Genomic DNA, 14,181 nt, shown 5'->3' on the forward strand with positions numbered 1-14,181 from the left:
CCATCCATTTCAACGCTAATATATTTTTTGTTGAACGAAATACACATTCTTCTTTGTGTATGTTTTTATTCAATTTCGGTATACCCAATCTGTTTCTTCTTATCGTTCCATATGCGTTGGTTAAGTTTTTATGTAACTCGAGGAACAAATTGAGACTGCTGTACCAATTGTCGGTCACGAGTGTGTGACCTTTTCCAAGATAAGCTTCAAAAAGTGTCATTACTATTTGTCTAGACTTTTCTATCGATTTTGCTGGTATATCTTCAGAAATTATCATGTTTGCCCCGGAATATACAATTAAATCTTGAATATAGCCTGTCACGCTATCACACAAGACGAAGGATGTAATCCCAAACCTGCTCTTTTTACGGTATATATTGTTTGAAAAATAAGAAACTTTCATCTATACATAATTTTCCATATGGATAAAATGCAGTTTTAAAGGATGTTCTTAATTGTTCAGGAATATAGCGTAGTTTCATAATTGGATCGTGATCTTTAATGTTGTTATCACAAAAATACAGATTCTTTCGTAATAATGTATATCGAACCCTTGACATTATTTCTCCAAACGATACTGTTCTTATCAGTTTATCCTTACACCAATATTCTGATATAGATATCATATGTATTCGTGCCACGAGCATGGTAATGGCCAAAAAATTATACATTTCGAGAACAGTAGTTGCATTAGAATGTACATCGCCTCTTGTACTATTTTCAGAATAATTGTTAGTTTGCTCAACAATGAATTCTACGAGTTCTTCCAAAAAGAAAATTTGAAAAATATCGAGAATAGATGATTGCTCTTTTCACTTGCTTTCATTCCACTATTCTCGTCATCAAATTCGTGAATTATAGGTTGGAAATCTCCTTGTGTCCTGGAAAATTTATTTTTACATTCTTTTGCTTTAGTGCAGCTTTCGTGCAATACTCTGCATTACTCCTTCTGATTCTGATGAAGAGGTTAAAAGATGTTTTTTAATCATGCGCTTGTAAAAAGGAAGAGGCATTTCAAAATCATTTGTTTCTTCAGAATCAGAATCACCTGTTGTATCATGTTTGCATGCACTTTTTCTGACCATTTTCTTATCCCAATTTGTTATTTTGAAGATAAAACAAAAAATAACTGCAAAATATAAATAAGCATATTTGAATAACATATGACTAACGGAATATGTAATTGCTGAATTAGCATTTACTTACGTCTGACTGAAACGAGATCTGTCGGAATTGTGATCGATCAAATTTTCCGGGCGCCTATAGGCGCTTGTCGTGTCAGTGGACCGAACTTGGTTAACTTTTTGACTGCCACGCCGAAATCACATGTTTCGTTCAGGACGCCACGGGAGTATTTTTATTATTCAAAGCATATAATGGCAAAATAATAATAAATTGATGATGTAAGACAACATTCTTCCCCAATGAACCGTTTATCTTATTGGTGGTCAGTGGTGATCACCGTGGCGCCTTGGCAACAGTTGATAGCGACATATTACAACAAAGCTTCGTTTATTTCAACAAACCATTCGCATTCGTTATTTCGTTGTAAGTAAAACGTCCAGAATATATTGTTGAAACGTGTAGAAGATATTAGTAAACAGTATTTGCTCATTCTATATATAATAACAAGGTACGTGCACATTTTTAACTTCAATTAAATGATTATAAAGTAGCATTTACGATTATTTTCTAAGGTATGTTTATAATAATATTCGTAGATTACTCCTCAAAGATATGGATGCAAACACAGTGCACCGTTAGATGCAAGATTTGTTCTCATTTTTTTTTATTGATATTCTAATAAAAATGTTTAATTGTTCAATAGGACACTTCTTATTTCAAAGTATCTTCTATTTATCGGTTATATTCAAAATGTCCTAATTGTCAATTTTCATACAATTTCATATATGACCAACGTGACAGTCAAAGTGTTAAGCGCCTACAGATGCCTACAGCGTCACAAGCGCAAGTTTTCTAAACGCCTTAGGCGTCAACAGTAGTCAAAGGGTTAATGGTAGAACTTTTGCCAGGAAAATTTGTAGATCAGTTTGGAAGTTCCAACTCGGACGTTCTTGAATGTCTGTATTTAAAGTTTGAGAGAGGTGCTAAATACGACTCACTCAATAGTCTTTGGTCGATAATCTCTCTTTTATTAGAAGCAGAAGCAGAATATGATGAAAAAATAAGAAGATTTTTCAAAGGTGTAGCGAAGATAAGACTATGGAATCCAAAGCAGGCATATAACCAGGTATAAAGTCCAAAAATAGTCCTTAATTTTCTAGCTCTTTTAGCTAATTCAAATGATCCTTTATCTTTAGAAATATTATCCTTGAAAACAATTACTCTACTTGCCTTGATCACTGATCACCGTATTCAGATTTTATCAGATTACAGACTTATAAAACTCGAGAATTGATAGAAAATCCGATTCCTTGGAAATAAGAATATCTAATAAGGTAAAGACTTATGCATTAAATAGAAAACAATCTTTACTACAGCTCCATATAAGAAAGAAATAAATGTTCGCGCTATTTTAATTTGAGATAGTTATTTATTTCGAGCGCAGCAACTTAGAAATTCAAGAGAGAACCATTTCGTTCAAATCAAACGCTCCTTGTAGAGTACATGGTAATATCGACATAAAGGGATTTTTTCCTCAAGATAGTCAATATACTTTGACTTCTACTACTAAGAACAAAGATATTAATATTCATGTTATTCGTAGGGCAGCGGAATGGATGGAAGATTCAAAGACATTCGTCCAATTTTATGACCTAGCAATCATATATGATGCAGGCAAAATTTGCAAATGTTTGTAAATGCGATTTGGGAACTTACTTTATATAACATAGGATACTTGTAATGGTGCGTGGTAATATAAGATGACATCCGCAAAAGCCACTGTACTGGCGTATCGTACCTAAGCGGTTAAGGTCTTTTTGTGTAATTACTACATTTCGTTTTAATGTTATAGATTAAGCATAACAAATAAATCGCAATTTTTCTTCTCTTGCAATACTTGAGTTTATGCTCGTTTTTCCGAATTTCTGATTGTCTTTAGATGCTTTAAACGTCCACCAATTGATCTTGAGGGAGAGGCGCGAAATATAATTAGATAATTAAACGAACCTAAGTGGAATTCAACTATAATTGTATGTTGCGCCTCTTCCGAGAGGATCAATTGGTAATACCCCTGTTCCCTCTCGCCGGAGTTGACACATTTAAACGAATTAAAGGGACGACACGCCACTTATCCCAAAACCTTCGAGAGGCAAGAAATTTATAGGTTTCGTTATGCCGTCCGACGAACGTTCTGTCGTTCGGTATTAACAGAATAAGAACGTAATCCACGGATTCCGTGCTTTTCCGCAAATCCGTTTCCAGGCTTCTTCGTTTTTAGTTCGTTGCTTTTGTAGGCCGCTGCTTCTATATCCCATATATAGGGTTATCCACTTAACACTAAACCTACCGACACTTCGTGTATACTTATCCCTACCGAGTGCGGTCAAAATGACCGGTGATTAAAGAAGTAATAGTTCTTATTTTATTTAACTTAGATAATGGTTAATTTATAACTAAATGTATATAAAATGATGAACTTTCATAAAATTTCATCCAAATTTACTTTTGTTTAATTTCAATTACAGACATAAATAGAATTACACTTTTATTTATATAGAGATATATCTTATTCAACTTTGCTGCATTTTTTACAAATTATCTTATTAGAAAACGCACATTTGCCGCATAAATATTTCCCGCATCTTAAACAAATCTTCATAATTTTGTAACCTTTACAATTTTTTACTTGACAAGTTTTTTGCAATAATGAATCTGAACTTGTTGATAGTTTTATTGCATGGTTTTTCCCCGCGATTCTTTATATAAAAGTAATGTATGCACCAAATTTATAACAATTTTGTGAATTCTCTGTAAATTGGCCCCATACTGTAGATACTATCGCAAATTTATTGGTTCGTAAACGTTGGCTTCTTTCGCTCTTCTTATCAAATCGTATAAACCTTATAATTTCAGCAGTCATTCCTGCTCATTGTTCTTGAAAAAAATGCAGGTCTCCAAATTGTATTTCACAAATATGAGACATCTAAATTTTTTGCCTGATATGCACCGCGGGCATATAGCAGAGCAATAAATGCATCTAGTTTTGTTACATCTAGTTCTCTCTTAGTCCCTAATACTCTATTTGCTTCTTCTTCCGTACATTTTATTATATGATGCCTTATACGATGATCAATGACGAGATAAAATGACGTCTTTACCTGTCCTTTCATTATATGCTGTTTAGCATATCCCTAAAAATATTATGAACTGATGTCCTGCCAGGTGTGTTACTTGCATCTATTTCTCTTCGAATTGTCTCATCGGGCCCAGTTTCGATACGTTGGTTCTCACCCTTTGCTGTCAACGATCATTTCTTTCCTTTTTGTCCTTACGTAAACGCTTTATAATATTCAACTCTGATTCGATAGTAAATAGCTTTTCATGTGTTTTCATGCCGTTTTCGGTTGCTGAAGTTTCTTTTTCATCGCACACTGAACAGTCTTCTATGTCCGTAATTCTTTTTTTTAATTTTTTTTTTAAAAGTCTTGACATTTCTAGGGTAAATGTGGTGGCACTCGACCACGGAACTTTCCATCGGTTTCGCGATACAAAGCGCTATACCTTCAAAGCATAAGGCCGACGTGCCTAATGTACAATCGATATCCCTACGGTTCTTTCGCCGACTATTCGGAAGAATGAATATCGTCGCGGACATCTAATAAACGCGTGCGTAGTGGGGATATCGAAGGGCAACAAAGAAAAGAATCCGCTTGGTTTCCAACAAAATATTCATTCTGCCCCGAGCTGCGAAGTGCGAAAGGTTTGACGTCATAGCGAAGCAAACACAATTCGAGATACGTGATTATTAATTGTTGTTGATAGTTAATCGTTGATCGTAAATTGTTAATTGTTGATTGTTAATAGTTTAATAAACCTTTTTTGTTGAACATCAAGAGTATTTCTTGTTGGCACCTTCACCAACAACCACCTCATAAATATTTATTACAGAATTGTAATATCGTAGAATAGATTTGAATTAGAGGTCGGTTGAAAATAGAAAAAAACCGTGTACGTCGTCTTTCGTGGTTTGTTTACATCCAAGAGCGCCTAGTAACAGCGACGCGAGAAAGGATAAGCAGCGTCAAAACAGAGGTACGGTTTCATATTTCAAGGAGTGGCAATCGAGAGGCCAGAGTATGTGAGCCGAAAAGTGTGTATGTGTGTGAGAGGACGAGAGCAAGAACGAGCACGACCGGGCAGGAGTGTATTGGCGGAGATCAGAGCTAATTGAGTCGTTGAAGAGTAGAGTCGTCAGAGGTTTCGAGTTGTCGAAGAGTAGAGTCGTTAGAGGTTTCGAGTCGTTGAAGAGTAGAGTCGTGAGAATTGATAGAGTTGTTAGAGAGAGAGAGAGAGTGTGTGTGTGTTAGATTCGTTGTGACGAGAGTAATCAAATAACTGTAAAGTTATTTGATATAGATACGAGTATTGCATTTAGTTCCGTTAAATAAATATCGTTCTCTGTCCAATTTATATCTGTATATTCAGTTTAATATTAATAAATTGTAAGTAATCGGGAAAAAATTTCTATCCTTATTTTCCGATATTACAGAATAATACCATGTACGGAATACAAAATTATTGTCAAATTTGATATGATTTACTTTTCCTTTTATAACAACTTTACACAAAACGCCCTGAGATGCTTTCTGTCTGAGTTTTAGAGATAACAAGTTTAGATGTCGACTGATTGACTAACAAACTGAGATGTATTCTAGTCGAAAGGACAATAGCAAGTAAGAATATGGTCTGTGACGGTGATGTTTACACGAAAATATTGATGAGTATTGACCGTTCTCCACCGACGGTTATTCGAGGGTGGAATTGGGAAAGCTTCTCCCGTGTTTTATCGCAATAAGTAATAACCCTAAGAAACATTTCGACTTTTAAAATATTTGTAACAATGGACTGTAAAAATGCTAAATTTTATGGCGGTTGCTTAGGATTATTATGGGCCTGAGTTGATATGTCTTGACAGCTGGTGACCATCTTGATCGAGGGATGGATTATGTTTTATAACAAGATTACAGGTGTAACAGCTGCTATTATTTGTTATTACTGATTTTGTTTGTCATCTGCCCTTGAGATAGCCTTTTCTTTGTACTGATTGTATTTATTTTAAAAATAACTAATATATTTTGTTGGGCGGTCAAAATGACCGCTCACGGTAGGCAAGGCAGAATACAAATCTTTCTCAGAAAATAAAAGAGCAAACTAAAAGTAAATACAGAAAAATATATATTATATGCATGTTTCAGGAAAAGTGAGAATTTATGAAGCGATATGATAAAGTTTAAATATGGTTAAATTTGTGTAGAAGTTCGAGAGCGGTCAATTTGACCGCCGTTGGTAGGTTTGGTGTTAACTCGGAACTGTGCTCGCACTAACATTGGGAATGGCAACAATGCAACATATATGCTTGCTATTGCAGTCAAATGTCGCGAACCATATATGAACCATTGATAGAAGTATAATTAGGCGAGAACATAGAGCTATAGCGGCACTAGGTCGCAAAGAGCAATTCTCTTTTCAACGATTTCTTCGGTACACAGTATACCATCGCTGGAAGACTGTTCATGAAAGACCGACGAAACATATACAATGTCGTGATAAAGCGTAAGTGTCGACAAACCTAATGGGCCATCGATATCCCTTTAGTCCTTCCATCAAATACTCGGAAGAAGGCGTACGTGATCACGATCGCAGACGGTAACGTGCGTAGTGGGGATATCGAAAGATGACAAAGGGAAGAAAGTGGATTAACAGATGAGTTGTCAGCAAGCAGTCGTCAGTAGGATTCGCGAGTTAATAAACGAACTGTTGAATAAAACACCGAGTATTCATTTGGCACCTTTCACGTTTTATACCTTAGAACGGTTTGGATGTCGCCGAAACACTTTAAATTTTACACCACAATCGAGGATCGCTGAGACAGCGAACCTCGTGTTTTCATCCGACGATTTCGTGCCGCTGCGTGTTCCTGAAGCTTCGAAGCAAGCAAACGCGGTCGATTCTGGTCTCACATGTAGCTCATATTTACTTATAATTCTCAATGAGAATTGATTGTAAATAGCGTACCAAATTTAAAAAAAAAGCACAACCATAGCTCAAATTTTTTTTTTAATAACTGGTATTTAAAATCGCATTTAATTACCAAAGTTATCAGCAAATTATAATCAAATTCTTACACACATCGAGACCCTTTTTTTATTCCATTCGGTAATTTTCACTTTTATTTTATTAAATACTTTCTTCCACGTCGTACTTTGATAATTTTCTAACGGTCACTTTCTAGAAATTGTAGTTGTTGTCAGCTAGTATCTGATTTTGGGTCGTTCTGCTGTGAATACGTCGAATGTACCATAAGAATAAGGAACAAAGAAAGCAATTAAAAAACAACAAGGTACCTAACAAAATGTATATTTAGAGAGACCAGTTCAATAAACTCATTTAATTCCACCAACGGTCAAAGAAGAAATTGGTAGGTACGCAGAAAAATACAAGGGAAGAACGGCAACACATCCAAACCAGCTGGCTGCTGAAGCGAGCAAAGCTCTCATAAAAAGAAGACTAAAAAGAAAATACTAAAGAAATAAAATAGTCAAACTCGAAGATGGTATCCCGCTGGGGGTAACCACCCACATGTTATTTAGCAATTGAGTTAGAAAAATTTACCAAATGTCCAGCTGGACAAAATGTAAAGTACAAATTAAATAATAAAAAAAAAATCTGACCAGTTCACGAATAGCAAGAGATTTTATCTATCTCGGTTTGTTACTTGTCATTCGAATAAAATTTGCATCTTTTTAAGTTTGGATGTTTGGTGATTACACATTAATGGGTACATACTATTTCTCAGACAGTTGAAAAATAGTTAAAACACGGAGAAATGTTCTGGAATGATTGAAAAACATAAATAAAATCATTAAATTTTCGGTTTATGTTAAATATTAACAACTAGACATATGTATACTTTTTCATCGGTATAATGTTAAGTCTTTAATATTAATCGTGTACTTGTTGCTTATTCGTGATGCAATATGGTCTCGTGTGGATGATGCCATGATTATCCTAGCCAGACGTTCAATCTCGAATCAAGAGTAAAGAGGTACCTGATTACTTTCTTTGGAGCAGGTTACTTTTCCGACATTCAGCTGAATAGGCGAACCAAGTAGCAAGTCACGATATGCAGCAGCAGAACACCGTCTTACCATGACCTATTGACTAGATAACAGGTCGCGATAAAAGAACAAGGTATAGTAACAAATGTGTACTCGAATTTATAAATAAATTAATTCGGCGCCGAACTGCGTTACCGGTAAAGGAAGTAACGATGTCAGTAACAAGATTAAGTAACAAATGTGTACAACAAATTAATATATCTATAAATATTCTCAGTATCCATCATTTACATTATGAGTTTACACTTTTTGGGAACTTTTATACTTGCATTTAAAATGCCATTGAAAATTGGCTCAAGTTTACAAAGTTTCTACAATGCATTTATATTTTTATCTACAGTTACAATTTCGTGTCATTTGTTAGTATTTAATGCAAAAATATACAGACATTCGTTACTCGTTAACGCAACTTATCATCGAACGTGGTTAAATAATCTTTTTACGGATACAAAACATCAGTGTATATACATACTCTTACAAAATTAAAATTATACTTTACAAAATTTACAATGAATTTTCTACCGTGGTACCGTGGATGATAAGGATGACAAACGAGGTATCTTCGTCGCCAGTACCGATCGCGATGTAACAGGCAAACGAGCGAAAGAGACAATGACACATCGCTCTTCACGATGACTATTGCTAGAAAAATGCTTAGATAGTATGCAACCGATAATTTCGGGATCTCGACACATGTTATATTTCCGGAGGTCCGCCAAACCCCGCTTGGTTTATATCGACAGGAACCGAAATTCGAGAGTCCCGTGATTTTCGGTAACCGCATATTCCTGATAGTAGTATAATTAGACGAGAACACAGAGCGGTTTGGTTGTCACAAAAAACCTTTTTTGGCGTTACAATAAAGAGAAGATGAGCACTGTTCTTTATACGATATTCTATCGGACGATTTCATAGTCCTGCATCCTCATGCAGTTTCGAAGCAAGCAAGGGCGTCCGCTTCTGTGCACTCCCTCGTGTAGCTCAATATTTTTGTTATTAACCCTTAGAGTGTTGAATACTCGTGACCTATGCAGTCCGTACATACGGTGCGCGGCTAGCGGTGACCATCGCTGTGGACGAAATACTTTTTCGCTAGACTGAACTCTGTTGATTGACTATTCAAAACTCAAATCGTAATAAGTTATAGTAATTCTTTTGCACGAGATTAAATGATTCAAGAGCGTTATTTTTTAGTATTAATTATTTATTATAAACATGGAAATTTACAATAAACTAGAATTTGGGTAATAAACTAGAAAACAATAAACTAGAAAACTAAATTTAGTAAATATAACACAAGTTAATAATTCAGTTGTGTGTGAAAAATTTCAAAACAATTATCGATACATAATCCGACATCGCATTTTCTGCATTCGCGTATCGCGTGTCGCTTCGTCTCTTATTTTTCACACAAACAACACATTTCTTCTTGATAATTGTGTTGTGCTGGCACGATTAGGGCATTTTGATGGAAAATGCCTATCAATTAAACGAAATGGTAAATCCTCGGACTTTCTCTTTCCTCTTCCTAACATGCTTCTACGTTGGAAATATTTTCGTAAAATGTCTCTTATCAACGCTAAATGAAATTCACTAAATTTTTCTTTCGAAGCAGTAGATTTTTGATATAAAATATATGCATGATATATAAGGAATGCATTTATATTTATCTCACACAAACGTAATAGTATTACTTCTGCGCAGGTGTTCGGAAAAATTGACAAACGCATATATGTGTCCTTAGTCCACATCGATAGCACTTTAAGGGTTAATTGATTATTGGAGTGCTATTGGAGTGCTTACATCAAATGTAATTACCATATAGTTATTCGCATTCTTATAAACATCGTCTCTTCTTTCTATTTTGTTCAGTAATTTTCACTTTGAACGTATTAAACATTTCCTTCGACGTGGCAATTTCAAATTTGTTAACGTTTGCTTTTTACGAGTTGACCGCTACTGTCTGATTCCGGATCGCTTTGTCGTGAATGAGTTAAATATAAAAATAACGAGCAAGGAAAGTAATTGAGAAGCAGCAAGACACCCCGCAGAGTTCATATTTAGAAAGGCCAGTTTAAAATTATAGAAATTTATTTATTACTCGTACTGCAATGTTTGGGTCCGTTCGAACCCGAATACGTTACGACCAAACCTCGTTAGTCTGCAAGCAATTAATTTATGCGATAGCCTAGTTGTTTATGTTAGAGCGACGAGCAGCCGAACGTATCTCTGAACTAAGCGATGCATTTAGCATCAGTGTTCGATATAATCTCACAATGTTTGACCTAGACACCATTTCCTGTGTAATTGATCGAACCGTCCACATTTCGAGGCTATAGCCACGTTTTATATCATTTTGTTGGCAAGAATCTTAACAACAAAGAAAATAAAGTATAAATAAAATAGAGTATAAAGGAAAGTTATCCAGACTGATAAATTCTGTGATATATTTCAAAATCATCGAAATCGGAGAGGAGGCAACTTCACCCAAATTTGTTATAACTAAATAAAAAATATGAAACTTTATATCTCTTATTTCGGCGACTTATTAATAATTGCGTCATCGCCGAAACAGATCACTCATCATCGGCAACTGCTCCGAGCAATCCGGTTCCATGGAGTAGTGGTAGTATATGGTTATCAGGGATATGATCCCGCGATATAAACAATTTCCGCTGTTATCTATGATGGGTATCGACGATGAAAATTATTAATAAATCGCGGAAACAAGAAAAATAACGTGTTTTATTCTGTATTTCGAAGTTATAAGGTCATTTTAGTTGGATCGTTGCGATTCTTACGACCAAAATGATACCCAACATGGCTGTACTCCCCAGAGGCGGACGATTCAGTCAACTGCGCGGAAGGCAATGTCTGTATTCGCTCGAACATAACATTTCGAGATTACGATGAATACTGATACTAAATGCATCGTTTAGAGATACGTTTGGCTTATTATCGCTCCAACATAAATAAAAACAACTTCTGTCGATTGCCGATATAATGGCACTCGGTCGCAGCGTACTGGGGTTCAAAAGGACCCAAACATGCATCGGTTAAATTAATTTCCATTCTTTTTAACAGGTCTGTGTAAATATGAATTCTGTAAGTTGTCTTGCTATACCTCACTTGTTTTCCTTGTTTTTCATTCTTACATTTGATGTATTCACGGCACAGCGATTCGAAATCACATTCATAATCAGATAATAGCTGTCAATTTGTAGAAAGTCACTGTTAACAAATTTGAAGATACAACGTAAAAGAAAATCTTCAATACGTTAAAAAGCAAAAATATCGAACGAAATAGAAAAGGAATTGTGACGTTCGTAAAAATACGAATAATTACATTGGAATTACATTTTACGTATACGCATCGAGCCACATGAGGCAGTGCATAGAAGCGGCAGCTTTCGCTTGCTGTAAAGTTTCACGAGACCGCAGGAACATGAAATCGGCTGGCAGAAAGGCGACGCTCGTTTCTCTTTATCGTATAGAGAATAGTGATCGCCTGCTGTTTATTGTGACGTAAAATTTAAAATGCTTTAGCGTTCGGTAACAACGAAATTGTTCTGTATTCTCTCAAACGCGATATATGATTGTAGTAGCACACGTAGATGTTATATTGTTGTCATTCTCAATGTTCTCACGGCCGTGTGTTTCAATGTTAAATGTATGATACTGTATATACAGGGTGGTTGGTAATTGGTGGTACAAACGGAAAGAGGGTGATTCTACGCGAAAAAAGAAGTCGAAAATATACAATACAAATTTTTTGTTTGAGGCTTTGCTTTCGAGAAAATTGATTCTGAATTGTCGCTCGGTACGCGTGCGGTACGTTATAACGGATCTCACTGTAGATCATTGTCTCGATGGAAAAATTAAAAAAAAATTAAAAAAAATTTAAAAAAATTTTTATTCTATATTTTCGACTAAATGTTTTTAAAAATCTACAGTGAGATCCGTTATAACGAGATGTGATAAAGTGCACGCATACCGAGCGAAAATTCAAAGTCGATTTTCTCGAAAACAAAGCCTCAAACGAAAAATTTTTATTCTGTATTTTGGACTTCTTTTTTCGCGTAGAATCATCCCCCCCTTCCGCTCGTACCACCAGTTACCAACCACCCTGTATATTTGCCAAGAACTTGTACAACTAGACGGAATTTCAGAGCTTTTTGACAAGAGGCCGTAGTGAGTGTCGCTATAGTTCGTGATACGATCTGTAACTACCTCTTGCGAAGTTAAACCTTATTAAACTGTAAAATGTTGTATCCGGAGTTGTAAATTTGAAATAGTGGAAATATGCTTCATACTTTAAACCGCTATTTTTCGTTTATCATCCGATTTTCAACAATACGATGGTATTGCAGGAACTGTAAGAAGGAAACTGGGAATATTTTAAATTTATAATTATTATTAATTGTTAAAGTATTCGGAATTAATTAATTATATTTATTTAATTTAATTGATTAAAACTATTGATTATATAAATACTTAACTTGACTATTCTATTATTTTATAAAGTATGTTACATTTAATTTTTTTAAATAATGCTTAACTACATTAATTAAATAATTAACCACTTGATTATCGAAATAACTGATCAATTTTATGAATGTAAAATTAAAAATCGAAATGTTATATGTACAATCAATACGGAATTTACTTGTCAAAATTACGAAAAAGCTGATATGAAAATTGTGTATAATACCAGCAATATGGATTAGAATGCACTATCATTAAGTGCTTAGATACTGGCATTTTTGTTATAATGTTGAACAACATGACCAATCTCAAAAGTAAATGTAAAATTTGGATCCAAATAATCAAAGATTTATTAATGTGAATAAACTCTATGAATCACAAGGAGATCTGCTCTGTAAAGGATTGCACCCCTTTGTTGGCTGACATTAGAATCCAGCATTTTATCGAAAAGGGAAGAAGCATCCATTGAAACTGTTATTGGAATCTCAAGAATTCCAAAAAGCATTTTCAGATCTAGACGATGTGTCAAGCGATAAAAATGCAGTATCTGAAGTAATGGAAAAATTTGTTTGTCAATTATACGGTATCCGATCAATTCGAATTGATAAATTAACGCAGCAGCATTAAAAACTACGGCCGCTCGCTTATTAGTTCCCTATCCACTTCTGTCAAGCTTTTATTCGCCGTTTCATGATTGCTATATTGCATATTTATTTCTAAATGCTTAAACAATATGTAAACCAAATTTCAGCATCCGAAGTTTTCACTCTGTAGCGGCACATGAGTCGTAGGACGATTCGAATCGAGAATGACTCATGTTATTGTTTTGCCTCGGGGTATTGCCAACGTTACAATGTACGAGATTTAAAAGTAAAGAAACTCCGGACAAAACAATATCGCCGCTACGTGCATCCGTCAATCGGCGTCGAATTTAAACTTTCCAGTACTCCTCCGACCAACGAACACGTTCTCTAGGATAATCACTATCTATAGTATCCTTATATTGAGTAGCATTGAGCGAGCGACGTATTATACTAACTCGGTATTCTGTACTTAGAACGATTTTAAATATATCTGACTATCACAAGTATTCACTTGGTTCGTCATTTAAAATAACACGCTTAATATCTACCTTTCAGCCACCGCTTTATCTCTCACCTAGCACGAAGATTTTTCTGTTTCGCTGTTTGGCCCGGCAAACCTTTTCCGGTGTGGCGCTGCAGAAATGTCTTTTGGCGAATGGCAATACCAGAGAAGTACGACAATGCTCACGTTCGTAGGTTGAGTTGTACTATGGTACAAGAGCTGCACCAAGCGGCTCCGTGTTGCAAAAGGAAAGGAAATTTACCCTGTTTTCTACCACACTAGCATAGACAAGAACCTAGTTCCACTC

General features: G+C 35.2%; 1 protein-coding gene across 4 annotated transcripts in view; it reads right to left on the reverse strand.

Moving 5' to 3' along the window:
- LOC126872661 (uncharacterized) overlaps positions 1–14,181 on the reverse strand; it is a 308,769-nt gene that overhangs the window by 155,244 nt on the left and 139,344 nt on the right. The window lies entirely within an intron of this gene.

This window comes from Bombus huntii, chromosome 13 (genome assembly GCF_024542735.1).
Source record: "Bombus huntii isolate Logan2020A chromosome 13, iyBomHunt1.1, whole genome shotgun sequence".
Taxonomy (NCBI): Eukaryota; Metazoa; Arthropoda; class Insecta; order Hymenoptera; family Apidae; genus Bombus; species Bombus huntii.